The 19015-nt window shown below is 42.6% G+C and overlaps 1 protein-coding gene across 13 annotated transcripts in view; it reads left to right on the top strand.

The window, feature by feature from the left end:
- The window catches only part of LOC133048892 (transducin-like enhancer protein 1), a 91403-nt gene that overhangs the window by 2727 nt on the left and 69661 nt on the right, over positions 1-19015 (top strand). The window lies entirely within an intron of this gene.

Raw genomic sequence — 19015 nt, 5'->3', positions numbered from 1 at the left:
ATGATTCTATAGTACTGGCTTTGTCCTCAGTAGTGGGAGGTATCTGCATGCCATATTTCAGCCTTGGTTTCCCTTCTTGGGAAGTGGGGGGTAGTGTTCTGTAGCAAGTACTGGTTCTTGACAGTTTTAGAATGTTTAAGTTACTAGGTGAGAGGTGCTTTGGAAGTGTAAACTAGCCTGTTTATAGGCAGACTGGAATCGAGGCTTTGACTTGACTTTACTGCCTGGATACATTTATTCTCTTCTTGGAAGATCTGGCTGTCAAGTTCTGAAGTTTAGAATAGCTAATGTTTTTGTGCTGATTTGGAAAGAAGTGTGGCCCTTTGGGGGAAAGACGGGTATTCAGGAGTTTCTTTACTCAGGTTAAACAAGGTATAAGACGAACTGTGGAGTTTTGGGGGCTACATAAAGCGACACTCAGGATTAGTGGCATATTAGCAGACAACTTTTTAAAAAATGTCTCAGTTGATACAGGTTTGGAGGTGAAAAAAGCATCCTTTTATGACCACAGCTTATGTTGGGAGTTGTTTCAGTCCTAGTGGTTTTAAAAGCATGAAAAGATTAGTGACTGGAAAGCTCAAGCTATGACTATGAGTTTGCAAGTTCCCATAAAATTCACACTTATGGCTACTATAATGGTGTATAAAAAGAGTATTGAGCTGGAACAAGGCACTAAGGACCTCATAAGAGAAGAAAAGCTAAATGATTGCTCAGCCCAAAGGACCCTCAATTGAGTAGTCATTGTCTGCCAAAGAAAGCATTAATGGCAGGGTGTAAGTATTCTGGAGATATGCTGACATTCACTTTTTCATCAAGACTCTGGTACAATAAGTCTTTTAGAAATCGATTGCCTCTTAAAAAATTATCATCAGATAAAGTTGCACAGTTGGACACATTTCAAAGTGCAACAATACAATTCTTACTTGATGTATATGTGCTATTTCATCTCAAACCCTTGTTTCATTAAATTAAAGAGCATGGCTGACCGGCTGGGGCACAGTGAAGAAATTGATTAGTTCAGCCTTCAGATCTTCCTTATATTCAAAGACTTTCATTAAGCAAGTGTGTTTCAGAGTTGAATTCTGCTTTTGTAACTCTGCACTCTTTGATTTTTAATTCATCATAGATTTCATAATGTTATGTTATCATCGTGTACCTTAGATCTGTTCTCAGATATGTGTTTGGAAGGAGATGGTTAAGTTCAGGGCTTTTCATTAGCAGTGTAATTGGGCCTTTAAAAATGCCAGTTCTGTTCTGATTTGCAGACTTGGTAGCCTAGTTTCTGTTGGGTTTATGTCTTTGTTTCTGTGTGCTTAAAGGGGCCAGTGCCTGATTGAGGCAATTGTAACTTGTTGATAGTAATTATACTAAAAGATATATGGTCATTTAAATGAATTATGCAAATAAACTTGGTGGAGGAGTTCTAATGTGCCACTTTGTTTTTTTAAAGTTACCCTAAAGGCACATTTTTTTTCCCCCATCAAATTTTCTGGAAGGGTAAGGAGGAGATTGAGTTTTCTCTTAAACTCATAAACTCAAAGGGTGTAATAACCTCACTGACTCCGTACAGGGGAACGCCACCTCTGTGTGATGTGTATTGGTGCTGAATTTATTGGGGGAGCTACAGGAGGTGTGAAATTCTCCTGGGTTCCTGTAGGTTACTTGGTGGAGGACCTCTATCAAAAGGAAGAAGGGAGGAGGAGGATCAGGAACCCCATGGTGTGAAAATAGTTTCCTAATGAGTTTCTGGACTCCATTGGGCATTTATGGGTATATATTGTCTGTTCATGAGCCAGTGTGCGTTAATAATATGTTGTGTATAATTGGCTCAGTAATTTGAAAAATGTGAAAAGCTGAGAGATGTTATGTTCTCCATAGTAGGATATTAAGCCCCCTGAAATTTGGTTTATATTGTAAATGCTGACAGACCCTTAACTAGAGTGGTATGCAAAGCCTTGCTGTAATTCAGTTTAAAGTGGCCTTACATTTGAAAAACATCCTTCTGAATGTCACACATTAATAATAAGTTCTGAGGAGGCATTTGGTGCAGCTAGTAATCATAATTCTTATTAAAACTGGTGACGTCTGGCCCCCAGGGTGTAGCCAGGCTCAAATTGATGCTTTTTGCCGCCTGATCACCAGCATGGCCTAAGTGCTCATTATATTGTAGAGAGGGCCTTTGGAGCTCTCATTAGATTTGACAGGAATTCTCTCTAGGGGGAAACTGGGCATTAGCAAGACTCCTGACAGGCTGAAATTAGTCCTGCTTTATAGCTTATAACCAAATGCTAGCAAGGCATCATCAGGGGACACAAAAAATTGTCATTTCTGACAACATCTTTGTTACTGGAAAAAAAAAATGCAGTGATGGGGAAACTTTCCATGGAGAGTGCTTTAATGTTGTTAAGGTTTGTCTCCCGTGTGACGACCGCTTTCCTCCTCCCCTTTCAGCGGCTTTGTGGAGGGGTGAGCTTGAGAGATTTCAGTGTCAAATCTCACCACCACCTTTTCCGTCTGGAAGTTTGAAAGTGGAAGTACATCCAGATCAAGAATGGTATAATTGTGGTTTCCTTAGCTGGTTTGGTGCCCGCAGTCCGTGTTTATGTTGTGTCAACACTTCCTGATAAGCCTTCCCCTTATTTTCTTTGCTGCCATCTGTGGCCAGTTACCAAAAAGTCAATGAAATCAGGGTGGTCATGGATATTGAAATCTCTAATTGCAGCATGAAGACAAAATTTTTTTTCCTTTGTGCTTTTTATAGCTTCCCGCCTGTCTGTCTCTTTTCAGGTAGGTCATGTAAACTCTAGATATCTCTATACAGGAAGGTGGAGACTTTTCATGAAAGTTGGACTGATACCACCAGTGTTCAGGTATATGAAAAAATAGGTTAATGTGAGTCTAGCTGTTTTTGAGGATAGGACTGTGCTCAGTGTTTGGCAGCTTGATAAAGTTTTTTTTTTTTCCCCTGTCATGTGGCATGGTATTATTTCATTTGATATTTTGGGGAACAAGATGCACTGTAAATCCGTGCATAGGGCTTATTTATCCCACTTGTGTACCTGTTCAGCACATTGATAAAGCCATGCTTTATAAGTTGTCATTATAGTAAGTTGTCATTATAATAAATTGTCATTAGTGGCATGAATTCGTACAGCACTTAGTTTTCAAAAGCAGCTGGCCTTGTCCTGTGAAGTAGATTGGGTAGGTGTTAGATTGGTAGGTGTTGTGCTCTGCCTTGTAATGTGGGGGCAGATGCTCAGAGTCTGCAACTTGTCAGGGCCAAGATCTACTGAAACTTGAGTTTGGGTCACCTGGTTCTGCATTCAGGGTTTCTTCCCTGTCTGCCCCAACCCTGCTGCCCTTGGAGGATGAGGCCAGTAGTGGAATCACACTTGAGCCTGTGTTAGCGACCTACATCTACTCTGCTGCGTGCCTGTTTTCGATCTTTATCTGTTTTGACCAATTTCACCATTTGCAAGACACCCTGGGGCAAGGCGCATATTGTAGAAATTAGGAAAATCAGCAGTACTGACTGGTGGGTGGGGCTACAGCTGTGGGCAACTAGAAGGTTGTAACCAACTGAGCAATACTGTCCGCAGGTTAAAATAGGCCTAAGAACCAAAAAAAAAAACCATGAAATGCGTTATCAGGATTCCTAGTTGAAACCCAGCAATGCAGTGAGTTTGATTGATTACTTTGCCTCTCTGTGCCTGTATTCTTTTGAAGAGCTTAGGGCTCTCCAGGGTGGTGGAAGAATTTAAAAATAAATGTAAGGACTGGTAGGAAAGTTTTCTGCAGTGCTGATTGTGGGGTGGGGAAGGAGAGGAGAAGGAGGGAAAAAAAAAAAACAAAACAGATGAGAGCTGAACATTTCCAAACTCTGTGTGATAATTCAGCAAGCACAGTGTCTCAGACCATATAAATTTTGAAGTTAAAACTGCTTTCACAGTTTTGGTAAGTGCTCTAAAGTTCCTGTCTAGAAAGAAATGTTCTTCAGTAGTGTTTTAAAAGTGTTGTGGTGGAACTGTTAGGGGTTCACTCATGGGTTAATTCCTTAGATTTGACCCTCATTATTTTGTCTGTACGTTTTCCCTTTCTTCCTGCTTTTAAACCATGTGGGTTTTCAGTCTACACCTTCTCATTTTGAGATCTTGTTTTTTTTTTTTTTCTTTTTTAAGTCAGCGTCTCTGAATGGAGCTGAGTAGGCACTTGGAGTTAAAGCTCCATCTTGTAATACAGAGAAGATAGCTGTCATCAAGGTTGGAGTGGTCCCTCACTTCATTTCATTAGCCAGGCCTGTCCTTTACAAGTAAGAGTTAAGAGATAAAGCTCCCTCTGTGTAGAACCTAGATTCCGAGGTGCAAGATGAGCCTTTGTTTTTTTTTTGTTTGTTTTTATCAGCTAGCCAGGCAAATCCTTCACTCCTTACACAGCACCCTCCTGACCCCTTCCACAGCTGGGCTCATTGTGGTTTTCTTTCCAGGGCCAGGACTAGGGTAGGCGAGTGAGGCATTGGCCTTGGGCACAGAGTTTGAGGGAGGTGTCAGAAAGCCTAATTGTTTGTTCAGGCGCTCATTTGTGTCCCACTCTTCTCAGCCCAATGGACTGCAGCACACCAGGCTTCCCTGTCCTTCACTGTCTCCTGGGGTTTACTCAGACTCATGCCCCTTGAGCCGATGATGCCATCCAACCATCAAGCTTTTTAAATACTTTTGTTTTTTTTGCCCCATTTATTTTTATTAGTTGGAGGCTAATTACTTTACAATATTGTAGTGGTTTTTGCCATACATTGACATGAATCAGCCATAGATTTACATGTGTTCCCCTTCCCGATCCCCCCTCCCGCCTCCCTCTCCATCCCATCCTTAAAGTTCGAAATCAAAGTCAAAAAACCCGTGAGGAACAAAATGCCAGCATGTTATGTGGGGGCAGAATCTGACAGGGTTGGGCATAGGGTGAGGTGAGGCCAGGGAGGCACATGTGGGGTCAGAGAGCCGCCCTCCCCTCCCCTCCGCTCCGCATCTCCAGAGGGCAGGGAGAGGTGAAATGTCCCAGTGATGTGTGGGATCTATCTTGGTGTAAGATAGAGCTGACTAAAGTCACTCACTAGGGACTCTGTTAGTGATGGGGTGGGTCATGAACAAGTTGCCTGGACCCTGGTTTCCTGCTCTGAGAAGAGGGTAGTCAGACTAGACAAACTCTGACGAAGAGCTCTGTCCTCCAGAGGGGACTCACTCCTCCAGAGCAAGGAGCATCGCCCACTGGGCTTCAGACCCAGCTCCGTGTATGTGTCCGCTGAGGAGAGTCTGTCCAGAGGCTTCAAAGTTCCCTTCAAATAGTGTTTATTAAGAAACGCAGAAAGGAAAATCTGTTCCTTTAGCAAATATTTAAACAAATATCTTGTGTGGTAGTTTCACTAAAGATATATTCAGTTACTGGCTCCTGGAACCATTTTGAGTTTCCCTAGATCTGAGTCTTCGACTTTTCTTTTATTAAACTTTTGTGGTCTCTGGGCTTGGATTAAATTTGAGGGAACAAAGAAAGTGACTGGGCTCTCATTAAGCCTTGACTGACTCACTCATGTCCTGTGCCCCCCGCCCCCGGCCCTCCCCATCCCTGGTACTGAGCTGTTGCTTCAGATTTTTAAAAATTGGAATTCTCAGGACTAGTATGCTTAATGCGGAGTATTTGGTGTAATGGTCTTTAATTGAATTTTAGACAGCTGTTTTGGGAGGTTGGCTGATTTGACAAGATTAGGCATTTATAGCTTCAAAAATAGTGTTCGATAATGGAACTGGTGAATTCTGTAGTAAGAAATGTGCCATAGGAATCTTCCATGAATATGGCTTGGTGCTTCAAGGAGAGAGAGAGTGAGAGAGAGAGAGAGAGAGAGAGAGAGAGAGAGAGAGAGAGAGAGAGAGAGAGAGAGAGAGAGAGTGTGTGTGTGTGTGTGTGTGTGTGTGTGTGTGTGTGTGTGTGTGTGTGTGTGTGTGTGTAGGCATGGGTCCCTCAGGTGTGGGAGAGATTTTCTAACTTTTTTCTGAGGCATGGTTTGATTGGAAAAATGAAAAAAGTTTACACTGAAATTTTAACATAAATTAAGAGATTCCTGTATTACTATTCACTTGGCTAAAGAAAAAACAATGGTTTCTAAAATTGTTTGCAAGACCACAGTGATTACAGAACTGTTCAGTTTATAGATCACCCAGTCACCATAATGCTTTTTGTGAAACTACAAGAAATATTGACACAAAATTTTACCAACTAACCTGTGATTTCAAACAATTCTGTGTTTCATTATTTTACATTTCAATTTTTGGTACCTAGTAAATTTTTAATTCTGTTTGCCTACTTTAAAGCAGCATAGCAGTCATAACCATGAGAATATTGTTTACCTTCATCCCACCCCCCATGTTTTCATACTAGATAAAACAAACACATTTCTAGTTTTTCTAGTAGCATTATTTGCTACTTGGTCATTCTTTGACCACAAAATATGTTTGCCGGAAAAGGGACTGGGGAAGGCTATTTTGAGTATAAGGAAAATCAGACCAGAAGAATTCTGTTCATTGAATCAGCTTTTTGACCTGCCAAATAGAGGAAAAATTGCTATTAAGCATAGTGGGTGTGCATGCGGAAAGGGGTAGTGTACCTATTTTCAATAGATATTCAGTTCAGTTCAGTTCAGTCGCTCAGTCGTGTCTGACTCTGCGACCCCATGAATCGCAGCACGCCAGGCCTCCCTGTCCATCACCAACTCCCGGAGTTTACTCAAACTCATGTCCATCGAGTCGGTGATGCCATCCAGCCATCTCATCCTCTGTCGTCCCCTTCTCCTCCTGCCCCCAATCCCTCCCAGCATCAGGGTCTTTTACAATGAGTCAGCTCTTCCCATGAGGTGGCCAAAGTACTGGAGTTTCAGCTTCAGCATCAGTCCTTCCAATGAATATTCGGGACTGATTTCCTTTAGGATGGATTGGTTGGATCTCCTTGCAGTCCAAGGGACTCTCAAGAGTCTTCTGCAACACCACAGTTCAAAAACATCAATTCTTCAGTGCTCAGCTTTCTTCACAGTCCAACTCTCACATCCATACATGACCACTGGAAAAACCATAGCCTTGACTAGATGGACCTTTGTTGACAAAGTAATGTCTCTGCTTTTCAATATGCTATCTATGTTGGTCATAACTTTCCTTCCAAGGAGTAAGCGTCTTTTAATTTCATGGCTTTGGTCACCATCTGCAGTGATTTTGGAGCCCAAAAAAATAAAGTCTGACACTGTTCCCACTGTTTCCCCATCTATTTCCCATAAAGTGATGGGACCAGATGCCATGATCTTAGTTTTCTGAATGTTGAGCTTTAAACCAAGTTTTCCACTCTCCTCTTTCACTTTCATCAAGAGGCTCTTTAGTTCCTCTTCACTTTCTGCCATAAGGGTGGTATCATCTGCATATCTGAGGTTATTGATATTTCTCCCAACAATCTTGATTCCAGCTTGTGCTTCCTCCAGCCCAGTGTTTCTCATGATGTACATTGCATTTAAGTTAAATAAGCAGGGTGACAATATACAGCCTTGATGTACTCCTTTTCCTATTTGGAACCAGTCTGTTGTTCCGTGTCCAGTTCTAATTGTTGCTTCCTGACCTGCATATAGGTTTCTCAAGAAGCAGGTCAGGTGGTCTGGTATTCCCATTTCTTTCAGAATATTCCACGGTTTATTGTGATCCACACAGTCAAAGGCTTTGGCATAGTCAATAAAGCAGAAATAGATGTTTTTCTGGAACTCTCTTGCTTTCTCGATGAACCAGTGGATGTTGGCAGTTTGATCTCTTAGATAGTTATTATTCATTTGATGAAGTGGAATAAGTTGTCTTTGAGAACATAGGTACATTTGAACTTGTATGTCCAAATCATGCTACTTGTTAAACCGCTGAAATAAATACACGTGATACTAGGCTGGGTTTTTTTTTTTTTCCTTTCTTTTTTCCCCTCTGCTGCATGGCTTGAGGAATCCTAGTTCCCCAACCAGGGATTGAACCTGCATCTTCAGCTGTGAAAGCACCAAATCTTAACCATTGGACTTCCAGGAAATTCTCTAAGCTGGGTTTGATAGTACTGTCTTTAGTGATCTCACTAGCTTTGTACACCCTCTCAGTAAAAAGTTTAAAAACGTATCCCCAGACTTGTTTACTTATGAATTGGTAAGTTCTGTAAGTATGTTACTATACTGATTGTTGTATACATGTATAATAAATGGAAACTTTAATTGGAGGGGTTAACGTCCAAGTTCTCACAGTCTTGGGGCTCCCTGTCGGCTTGTCCGGTGTGGCCCCTGGGACACCCTGACTCCAGGGTCCATGTTAACACGCATTGTAAACAGTCTTGGAACGCTCATCCTGGAAGGGAGCGTCTTTAAGGGAGTGAGTGAGGGGCTTGGGTCTTTTCATCTCTTTGGTATGCCCAATTTTCCTAATTTCTCTGGTGGTTGCCTCTTTGCCCATCACTCATAGCCTCTGTGTCTGCCTCTGGTCACTGTCCCTGCCAGTCTTACCTGGTCACCTCCATCCTCTTCCCTCCAGGTCATTTAATCCAGCCAAATGGGTCCCTTCTTCATACCTAAAACATGCTTTGTGTTTTTCTGTTTTCTTAAATGTCCAGGCTTTTTGGTCAAAGTTCACATGGCCTTCTTCAATATCCTTCAAGATCCAGTTTAAATACCAACACTACCTTTTTACTTCAAGACCTTCCATGGCTGCTCCCAGCAGGAGGCTGTCACATCACTTATTTTTGCTCTGATTTTTGTACTAGTGTTTTCATGTGCCTTTTTCTGTTACTTCAACTATGCTGCAGTCTGCTTGAGGCTTGAGTTTGAGATTTGCATCTTTCACAGTGAGTTTGAGTAGGCATTTAAAAATTAAAAAGAAGAAGTATTTATTTATGTATTTGGCTGTGCCAAGTCTTAGTTGTGGCACGCAGGATCTTTTTTCTTTTTTTTTTAATGCAGTGTGTGGGATCTTTAGTTGTGGCATGTGGGATTTGGTTCCTCAACCAAGAATTGAACCCAGGCCCCCTGCATTAGGATTGTGGCATCTTAGGCACTGGATCACCAGGAAAATCCCTAAGTAGGCATTTAAGTAGCATTTAATGTGCCCTCAGAGGAGGTAGAGTAACCATTTTGGATCTTGAACACATATGAAAATCAGGTAAAACCTGCTTGGCAAAAAACCATATGCATTTTGATACACATGGAGCTTTGCCAGACAATTTTGGCTCTTTGTTGGACATCTTAAGATCCATCAGCAAGTCCATGTAATCTAGATTAAAAACTTGAATCTGGAGTACCAGTATGAGTCCTTATGATAAAATTAAGAGTGAAATCTGTTTGGTTTCACCAGATGTTTTGTAGGATTACAGTTCTAATCTCATCCAACCACTTTTGCTCAGATGTTTTTCTTTTGGAAAAATGATTTATAGTCAAGTATCTACAGAGGCTACCTAGGGAAGTTTAATTAGAGTAATATATTTCAGTTTGTAGTAAAAAGATAAAAAGAGAGAAAACAGAAGTAGTATGTAGTATGTTGCTGAGGTCTGGGTTACTGCTCTGGGAACCACCATTTGTCTCCTCAGGATGACCACAGCCACTAACAGAACTGCGGATAAGCTGCATTACAAGCTTCTCCCAGGACATTAGACTTGACCTAGTCACCAGGTTTCTTAATAATCATACTGTTGATTATTTACTTACAGAGGCTTCCCAGGTGGCTCAGTGGTAAAGAACCCACTTGCCATTGCAGGAGATGCGACTCCTGATCCCTGAGTCGGGAAGATTCCCTGGAGAAGGAAATGACAACCCACTCCAGTATTCTTGCCTGAAAAATTGCATGGACAGAGGAGCCTGGTGGGCTACAGTCCATGGGGTTGCAGAGAGTCAGACCCGACTGAACATGGGCATGATTTACTTATCTTAACAGAGTTCATCCCCCACCCCAAACATTTTACTATGAAGAGTTTCAAATATACAGAAAAGGAGAAAGAAATGTAAAGTGAACACCTTGTATTATACCCACCTATTTGATCCCAAGAGTCTGTAAAGTAGCATTTTTGTAATATCTCTGCCTGTCCCATATCTTGCATAGAGCGTGCGTGCCGTCTGCTCACCCTGAAAGATAAATAGATAATTCAAGCCTTTCTTTTTTTTTTTTTAAATTAATTAATTTATTTATTTTACTTTACAACAAGCCTCTCTTTAGCAACCTTTGAGGCTGATGCACATGGAAGGGGAGTTTCTCCAAGTATACTCTTAAGAATTCCATCTGAGTAGGTGTTTATTGCATTTTGTAACATTTTCCTTCTAACTTGTCCTTTGTGTTTTTGGTGTGATTGTATTAGATGATCCACCATTAAGTGGTGTTGGGGTGCTTGCTCTTATGCTGTCACCTGAAAGCAGAGGTTTGTACTTAAAAAAGCCAGATTCCCCTTCCCCTTTTGGTGCTTGATAATGCACCTTTCAGATGTGATCAGCAAATTCACCAGGGGAACAGCTTAAGTGCTGATAGATAGGAAACTGGGAAGGACTCTGATTAGGACTCTGATTTTGAACTTTGTGTGAATGGAAGCTCTCCTGATGGAGAATTGAAGGTGGCCTCTCAGATGCTGTGGGCAGTATTAGGATGTGCATTGCCGGAGACCAAAACCTCTTTCAGGATCCTGGCATGAGGAGGAGGCCCTCCAATGCTGGGGCCTCTAGGAGTGTAGCCTTTGTCCTCTGTGCCCTCCTGATGCCTTGAGCAAATAGCTGGGCAGAGCCCCTTACAAGTAAGGTGACTGGCCAGTGTATTGACACGCACAGATGCGATAAAAAACTGCATTAGGAGGTGAGCCATTGGGATTTGCAGTAAATATATTACAGAACACAAGTGACTTGCCGATACTGCTTGTTTAGCAGTTTGCAAGGGCAATGGCAGTATGGATTTTTGAATTAGAAGGGAAGGGCTGTTCTTTCTCTGTGCAGGAACATCTAGTTGATGGCTGGGGAGAAAATTGATTTAGAGAACAAAATGCAGCCGCCTTTATTTGTGCCATTTGAAAGGCTTCTATGGATTAGTGAGTGTAAATAAAAAGGTTGCTTTTGGTTTAGGAAAGGGGGTTTTAAACATTGATCTGCATCTTGGTCTGGTATGGAGAGAAAAATGGTTGGGCCCCTGCGATGGAGGAAGGGCATCTGGTCCCCATGCAACCTGCAGCTGCAGGTGCCCACTCAGTTCTCAGACACTTGTCTGTTTCAGCACTTTGGCTTTCAAAAGTCAGCTTCTTGGGTTTATTATTGTTGGTTATTGTTTAGTCGCTAAGTCGTATCAGACTCTTTGAAACCCCATGGACTGTATCCCTCCTGGCTCCTCTGTGTATGGGATTTCCCAGGCAAAATATTGGAGTGGGTTGCCATTTCCTTTTGCCATGATCTTCCCGACTCAGGGATCGAACCTGTGTCTCTTGCATTGGCAGGCAGATTCTTCACTACTGGGCCACCAGGAGTAGGCTTATTTGGGACATGAGAGAAAATAGTCTTAGCTCCATGTATTGAGCTCCATGTGCCCCAGAAATTGTACAGTAGGTTGTTATTGAGTCACTGACTCATGGCCGACTCCCTTTGCAACTCCATGGATTGTATCCCGCCAGACTCCTCTGTCCATGAGATTTCCCAGGCAAGAGTACTGGAGTGGGTAGCCATTTCCTTCTCCAAGGGATCTTCCTGACCCAAGGATCAAACCCTTGTCTCCTGCATTGCAAGCAAATTCTTTACCATTTAGCCACCTAGGAGCTCTCTGTAAATCCTTCCAGCCTCCCTTGGATATTAATTATCCCTCCCTGCAAAGGAAAAAAAACAGGCAAGAAGGTTGGGGATGACAGTAGCACCGACTGGATAGGGTGGTTTTCAGGACTGAGCGAGTTCTCTGTGCAGGAGCCTGTACTTGGGCCGTCTCAGGACAGCTGATCTCAGAATCTGCTATTGGCGCTATTATTGATTCCTTTTAAACTGTACACTGTATTTGGAATTCTAGGCCATGCTCCCTATTGTTTTTCCAAGTCCAGTTTCCTTCCTTCCTGCGTCTGAACTGTTTGCTTTCCAGTATTTCCCCTCAAAATTTTTATTGTTTGTTTACTTCTAAGATCAGGAGCATTTGTCTATAGGTTCAAAAGGACATTTTTTTTTCCCCTCTCCTTTTTTAATCTCTTATTGGCAGCCTCTGTGGTGGCTCAGTGGTAAAAGAATCCACCTGGAGTCCAGGTGGGTGTAGGAGATGTGGGTTTGATCCTTGGGTCGGGAAGATCCCCTGGAGGAGGAAATGGCAACACACTCCAGTATTCTTGCCAAGAAAATCCCATGGACAGAGGAGCCTGGCAGGTTACAGTCTGTAGGGTTGGAAAGAGTTGGACACAACTGAGCGCACACACACACACACACACACACACACACGGTCTAGAGGAATTAAGATGCCTTATTTAAGTCAAACAGCAAAGTGTGCCCTTGGAAGGCAACAGCGTTAAGTAGTTAATACAGCTACCAGTGAGAATAGCTTTGTGTTGAGTTTTTTCATTTAAGGGGATGGGTGAACAACAGAGCACAGTTTTGGTTCATTTTTATGGAAGTGAATTCTGGCAGAATAAAGGCTGGGAGGTGTGTTTTCTTTTTTTTTTTCTTTTTGATGTAATGTAGAAAATCAAATTTTGAATTGGAAGAGAGTTTTATTATCCTGAAAAAAAAAAGGGTGTGTGTGTGTGTGTGGGTGAATTAAAGACAGTTGTTACTTTGTTGGAGAAAGGGAGAAAAAAATCGTGTGTCTTGACGTATACACACATAGAGCTTTTTGGTTTATTTTTTTATTGAAGGATAATTGCTTTACGATGTGTTGGTTTCTGCCATACATCTACACGGGTGAGCCGCAGTCATACATACATTCCCTCCCTCCTGAACCGCCCCCCCCGCCATGAACCTCCCCATCCCACCCCGCTAGGTTGTCACAAGGTGCTGGGTTGAGCTCCCAGGGTCACAGAGCAAATTCCCACTTGCTGTCTGTTTTACATGTGATAATATGTATGTAATATGTATGTTACATGTGTATGTATGTTTCCACACTACTGTCTCAGGCTGTCCCAGCCTCTCCTTCCCCCGCTGTGTCCACAAGCCTGTTCTCCGTGTCTGTGTCTCCATTGCTGCCCTGCAAATAGAACCATGAGTGCCACCTTTCCAGATTTCACATGCATGCGTTAACATGCGATACTTGTGTTTCTCTTTCTGACTTACTTCACCCTATATAATAGGCTCTAAGTTCATCCACCTCATTTAGGACTAATTGCAAATGAAACAACTGACAAAGGATTATAATCTCCAAAATATACCAGCAGCTCATGCAGTGCAACACCAGAAAAACAAACACCCCAGGCAAAAAGTGGGCGAAAGACCTGAACAGACATTTCTCCAAAGAAGACATACAGAGGGCCAACAGACCTGAAAATATGCTCAACATCACTCACTGTTAGAGAAATGCAAATCAAAAAAGTGCAGTGAGGTGTCACCTCACACCAGTCAGAATGGCTATCATTAAAAAATCTACAAACAAAATTGCTGAAGAGGATGTGAAGAAAAGGGAACCCTCTTACACTGTTGGTGAGAGTGTAAATTGACATGTATAGTTTTCTTTGGCTATGAAAATTCTGAAGTGCATGCAAAAATTTGAGTAGATGTGTTGCAATATTTTCCACGTACTCCATGGGCTTGAGATTTTTGTAGACTGTCAGTTCACAATTGCTACTTAAGTGCTAATATTTGAGGAAGCAGGAAAAAACACACACACCCACAAAACCCACAGGAGGGAGAGAAAAGCAAGACCTTTGGGATTGGATGGACTGGAAGTTCAGACTGTTGACTCTTACTGCCAGGCATGATGCAGTAGTGACTTTTTGTAAGTGTTTGGGTTAACAGAGGGCACGGCTGGACAAACCGTGCCAGTGCCTGCTCTCTCGCTTGCCTAAAAGCCCGGCTGCCTGCTGACTTCGGTGTGCTGAGATGCCCCACGTTGTGGCTCTGTGTTTAGCTCAAGCCCTGAAGTCCTCTGAGTGTCCGAGGGGAAGCATGAAGTTCTTGACAGCCCCTCGGCCTGCCAGTTGGCCTGGGCTGCGGAGCCTTTTCCTTTTGTCAGCCGGCTGGCCCCCTTACAACGCCTGGGCCCTGAGCTCCCTGGGAGCCAGTGTCCTTGTCCAGCTACCAAGAAGATTGGAACTGGACCATTGAAATGTGTCCAACTCCTGTCCTTTTTAGCTGACCAGAGGCCAGAATCCTACCACTAACTCAAGAGCGGAACTGCTAACTTTCGAATCTTACGAAAAAATCTCTATTTCATAATTGATTATTCTGAATGCTATGACTATTCTGAATTCATGAATTAAATGAAATGAATGGGGTGTCACATTTCGACTGGATTTCTCTAGGGATACAGAGATTTTTGAACTGGTTGCTAAATCTGTATCCATTCTTAATTTTTATAATGTACAACATCAGATGTGGCTTGCCCACCTGAAAGAGCCCCGGACAGATCAGTGGTGGTGTACCACTGTCATCTTGTACAGCCGTTGTTTTGGTCATGATTTTATCACAAGGTCAAGTACCCACCAAAATTTGAGATTTTTATTTTATGATTACTTCTTCTGATAAACTCATTGGTGTCCCTCAAAATGCTGAAATTGCTCAACATTTGTATGGAATGGGTACCAATTGTTGCTTTGCAAATTAAAATAGTATAAAAGGGAAGGGGCTTTTGGGTAGACTTTGCACAGTGAGGATATTGGTATTGACATCACTGAGAGTTTGGAGTATAGTTTGAAGACCAGACTCTACTGTTTGTCGCATACTGGTTAATATGGCTGTAAAGAGGAGATGAATGTGGCTACTTTTCCAAGTCTATTACTCAGGAGGACTGTAAATTTGATTGGCTGTTACAATTCTAGCAGAATCATTCGATTTGAGAGCAATAGAAAGATAAGATATCCAATTACCCAAATGATTTGCAGGGTTAGCCAACGTTGTCATGGAGACACGAGTTGGAACAAATTAAATTTTAAGCAATAAAATAATCTTAAAGCCCGTCTGGGAACAAGAAAATTTGGCAGTGGCACTTACCTGAATTGAATCTTAGCTTGACACGATGTTGTTTGACATTGATATACTGTGGGGGCCTAAACTTACATATGGACCAGCATCACCTTCACAAAGGAGCTGGACCGAACCAGTGAAGAGGGGTATTAGCGTCAAGTCAGGATATTAACATTTATCCCGTGGCTTAAGTGATAATTAGGCTCTGGGTTCCCAGGAATATTTTGTATTTAATGATTGAAATGCTTTAATAATGATTAAGCAGCATTAATTGGACACTTGCAAGAAAAAAGATTCCTCAGCAGCACACAGTTTTTGGAACTGCTGTTCTCCTTTGTGTCAGCAGACATAATAGAAATCGTGTGGATGTCTTTTGGTGGGGGGGTGGAGGTGTGTGAGCATGCATATATTTGCATGTACAGATAAGGAGATTTTTGGCACATGCCCCTGCACTGCAGACGATTCTCCATATTCGTTAGAATTTCTCCTTTGCAGTACTGCTCGCAGACTGGAAAATTGCTTTCCAAACTTGAGCTGATGCCCTAAAACCGGAGTGAGTGTCAGTCTGGGGCTTAGAAGGTTATTTCCCCTTATTAACGTATTGTTTAACTGGTTCCTGGCTTGTGCGGTGGGTTTGAAAACAGCAGAGTAGCCCAGAAGGAGGGAGGCTTTTTATCCACATGTCTATTAGACAGATGGAGATGGAAATTGGTCTGAGGTCAAGCCATTTGCAGCGTTCTCACAGCCTTCGATTTTCCTCTCATCCTCACCGCAGATCATCTCAAATGATTCAGTAATGACCAAAAGTGCAACATTGACCTTTATTCCCTGGTGGATTACTGTGTTTCACAGTCCAAATGGCAGGAAGTCTATTCTGTTCTTCCAGAAGAAGCTCGACATTATTGAGCCAGCCCAGCCCTGTGGGAACCATGCGAGTGCAGACCCGTGTAACACAATATGTGGGTTAAATTTGGTTTCTTGTGCTCTGGGAAACAAGAATTGACATGTCCCGAACCCACATAATTAATGGAAGAATATCTAGGATGCTTTCTAAAAACACTTGAGCACAAAAATTGATTTGTCCACTTGTAAAATAACTGGTGAATGATAGGAGTGGTAACTTCGGGTGGCCCCTGGTTTGTAAATTGTTCTCTCTTGGATTATCCAGTATTCTTTCAGTATTCTTTCATCCCTTCTTGTTTAATTCTTCCCTGGTAAATGTTAGGCAACACATTATAACATTGATGTGTCATTTTAAAGTTACAAGGTGATATGGCTGGGCATAAGGGGTCTTTTCTTTTCTTTAAATACTTTTAATTATATATGTATTTGTGGTCAATCCATGTAGCCCTGACTAAATTATCTTCAGACAGCATACTATTTACCCGCTGAAAGTAGCTTGATTGTTATGTTGGAGAAGTGATGATTATTTTTCTCTTACTGCTTAGATTTCTATGTGGATCATATTGTGATGAGATGTGATGATCAGGTGCTTTGTTTAAGAATTAATTTGCATTTATTTATGTGTGCTGGGTCTTAGTTGTGGCATGTGGGATCTAGTTCCTCAACCAGGGATTGACCCAGGCCTCCTACATTGGGAGTCTGAACCACTGGGCCACCATGGAAGTCCCTTAATTTGTGTTTAAAATGCTGTTTCTCTTTGCATCCACCTGCATAGCCAAGTTAATAGCCTGTGGTTCTTGAGTGTACTAATGAAGTCTGTCATCTAGGATCCTTGTACTTACCACCTTATAAATACTTAAAAAAGTTCTTCCAAAAGGTGATGCTTTGAAGACGATTTTCACCAGCCTATCAGATTTCATTTTTTGTAAATTAATACTTTACTTTGGCTGCATTAGGTCTTTGTCGCTTTGAGTGGGCTTCCTTTAGTTGTGGTGAGCGGGGGCCACTCTCTGGGCGCAGTGCGCCAGCTTCTCTTGCGGCTCACGGGCTCACAGCACGGCCTCATTTGTTGTGCCGCGTGGACTTAGCTGTCTCACAGCACGTGGAGTCTTTCCGGATCAGGGCTCAAACCTGTGTTCCTTGCATTGTCAGGTGGATTCTTAACTACTGGACCACCAGGAAAGTCCCCAGATTTCATTTTAATTATGATCTAAGGTGCTTTTGAGAAAGGAATTTTTTCCTTGACTTTTGATGTCACTGTGCACATTTTTTTTTTTTTTTTGCCTCCAACTTTGATGCTTTTCTGGCACTTCTGAGTCCAGGAGAGGACTGTCCTGAGGCAGAAGCCCAACCCCAGTCTGCAGTAGAGCCCCCTCCCTTCAGATTCATCCTCTGGCCACTATAGGGGGTAACTTGCATTCTGGAGTTTCTTGACACATGATGTTGACGGAAAAGAGAGCCCCAGGTTTCAACTGGGAATGCCAGGAACCTTGTCTTCCTTCCCAAAGGACCACCTCTCCAGCAGTTCAACCTGTGAGGAGTCAGGCCCAGAGATGGGGCTTTCCACCTGAGAGTTGAGTTTGGAACTCAAGGATGGCGTTACCAGTGCATACACACACATGTGTCTCTCTAACTTGGGGCCATTCTCCTGCATGTCACATGGCTTTGATGGCGTAGACCTCCTTTGATGTAGGTCATCAAAGTAGCTGCTTTTCCCAGGAAGTTGCTCCAGAACAAGAGTGGCAGCCATCCTTCGTATGGGTCATTCAGCTGCAGAATGCTTATAAAATTAGGGTCCCTTCAGGCAGGAGATTCCTTTCCCACCATAGAGATTGGCTGAGGATTCCAGCCTTTTAGGGAAACATTCATACCTATCCAGTGATCTCCAGATAAGATGTGGGATGTGGGGAGGGGGGATGATGAGAAAAACTAAAGCTGATGATGAATTGTGCTTTATAGTTGTGTGCACTGGATGTTTGCTTTATCATGATGGAGGGGCAGGGGCACAGTGATGCAGACTGTTGGAAGCCAGTACCATCCGGAAATGGGTTTGTTGTTGTTTAGTCGCTAAGTCATGTCCAACTATTTGTGAACCCATGGACTGTAGCCTGCCAGGCTCTGCTGTCCATAGCATTTCCCCAGGCAAGAATATTGGGACCCTTTCCTTCACCAAGGGATCTTCCCAACCTAGGGATAGAACCCTCGTCTCCTAAATGGGCAGGCAGATTCTTTACCACTGAGCCACAGGGAAACGGGCCTAAAAGGTTGCTCTGATGAAAAAGACAGGGTTTAAGTGTTATTGCAAAGAAAGTAACTTTCCAAGTTTTGAATCAAGACCATTCTCACAAACCCAGTTTTCAGAGGCTACTTGGTTTTTGCATATTCTTGTGCAGTCTTTGTCTTAACGTAGGCATATTTTATTTTCATAATTGTAATTTTAGCCTTCATGCCATGTTGATGCAGCCGGTTCTTCCTCCCACTGATCTTGCTGCTATTGTATGATACTATCTCATTTCTCATGAGCTCCCTAAACGACTTAAGACCTGTGAAGAGGGTGAAAGGTGTAGGCTTGCTCTCTTTCCATTCCCAGAACAATAGGTGATTAATTCATGGTAGTGTTCCGTGGTTCACCCCGTGGAGTTTGTCTTGAAACCCTTCTTGTGGCACAACAGAGCGCATTTTCCTCTGACACCACCGAACGCTGTCTTTTTTCCATCATGGAACAAGTCAGAACGATTTCCTGTGAGCAGCACTTTCTGAACTCCACAACAAGGGTTTCTGAATAATGGAAATGTGCTGTTTAGGCACTGAAACAGCTGCGATGCTTTTGTCAAGGATGCATCTTTACCAAAATGACAAATTAAAGCCCAAATGCTCTGCTTGGCAACAGTTGGGTCAAAACATTTAAGTCATTAATTAGAAGGAACTGAAGGGGGAAGAATTTACACAAATACACAGCGTTGC

Source organism: Dama dama, chromosome 29, assembly GCF_033118175.1.
Source record: "Dama dama isolate Ldn47 chromosome 29, ASM3311817v1, whole genome shotgun sequence".
Taxonomy (NCBI): domain Eukaryota; kingdom Metazoa; phylum Chordata; class Mammalia; order Artiodactyla; family Cervidae; genus Dama; species Dama dama.
The sequence above is the reverse complement of the archived record's forward strand: the minus strand, read 5'-3'. Positions and strand labels throughout refer to the sequence as shown.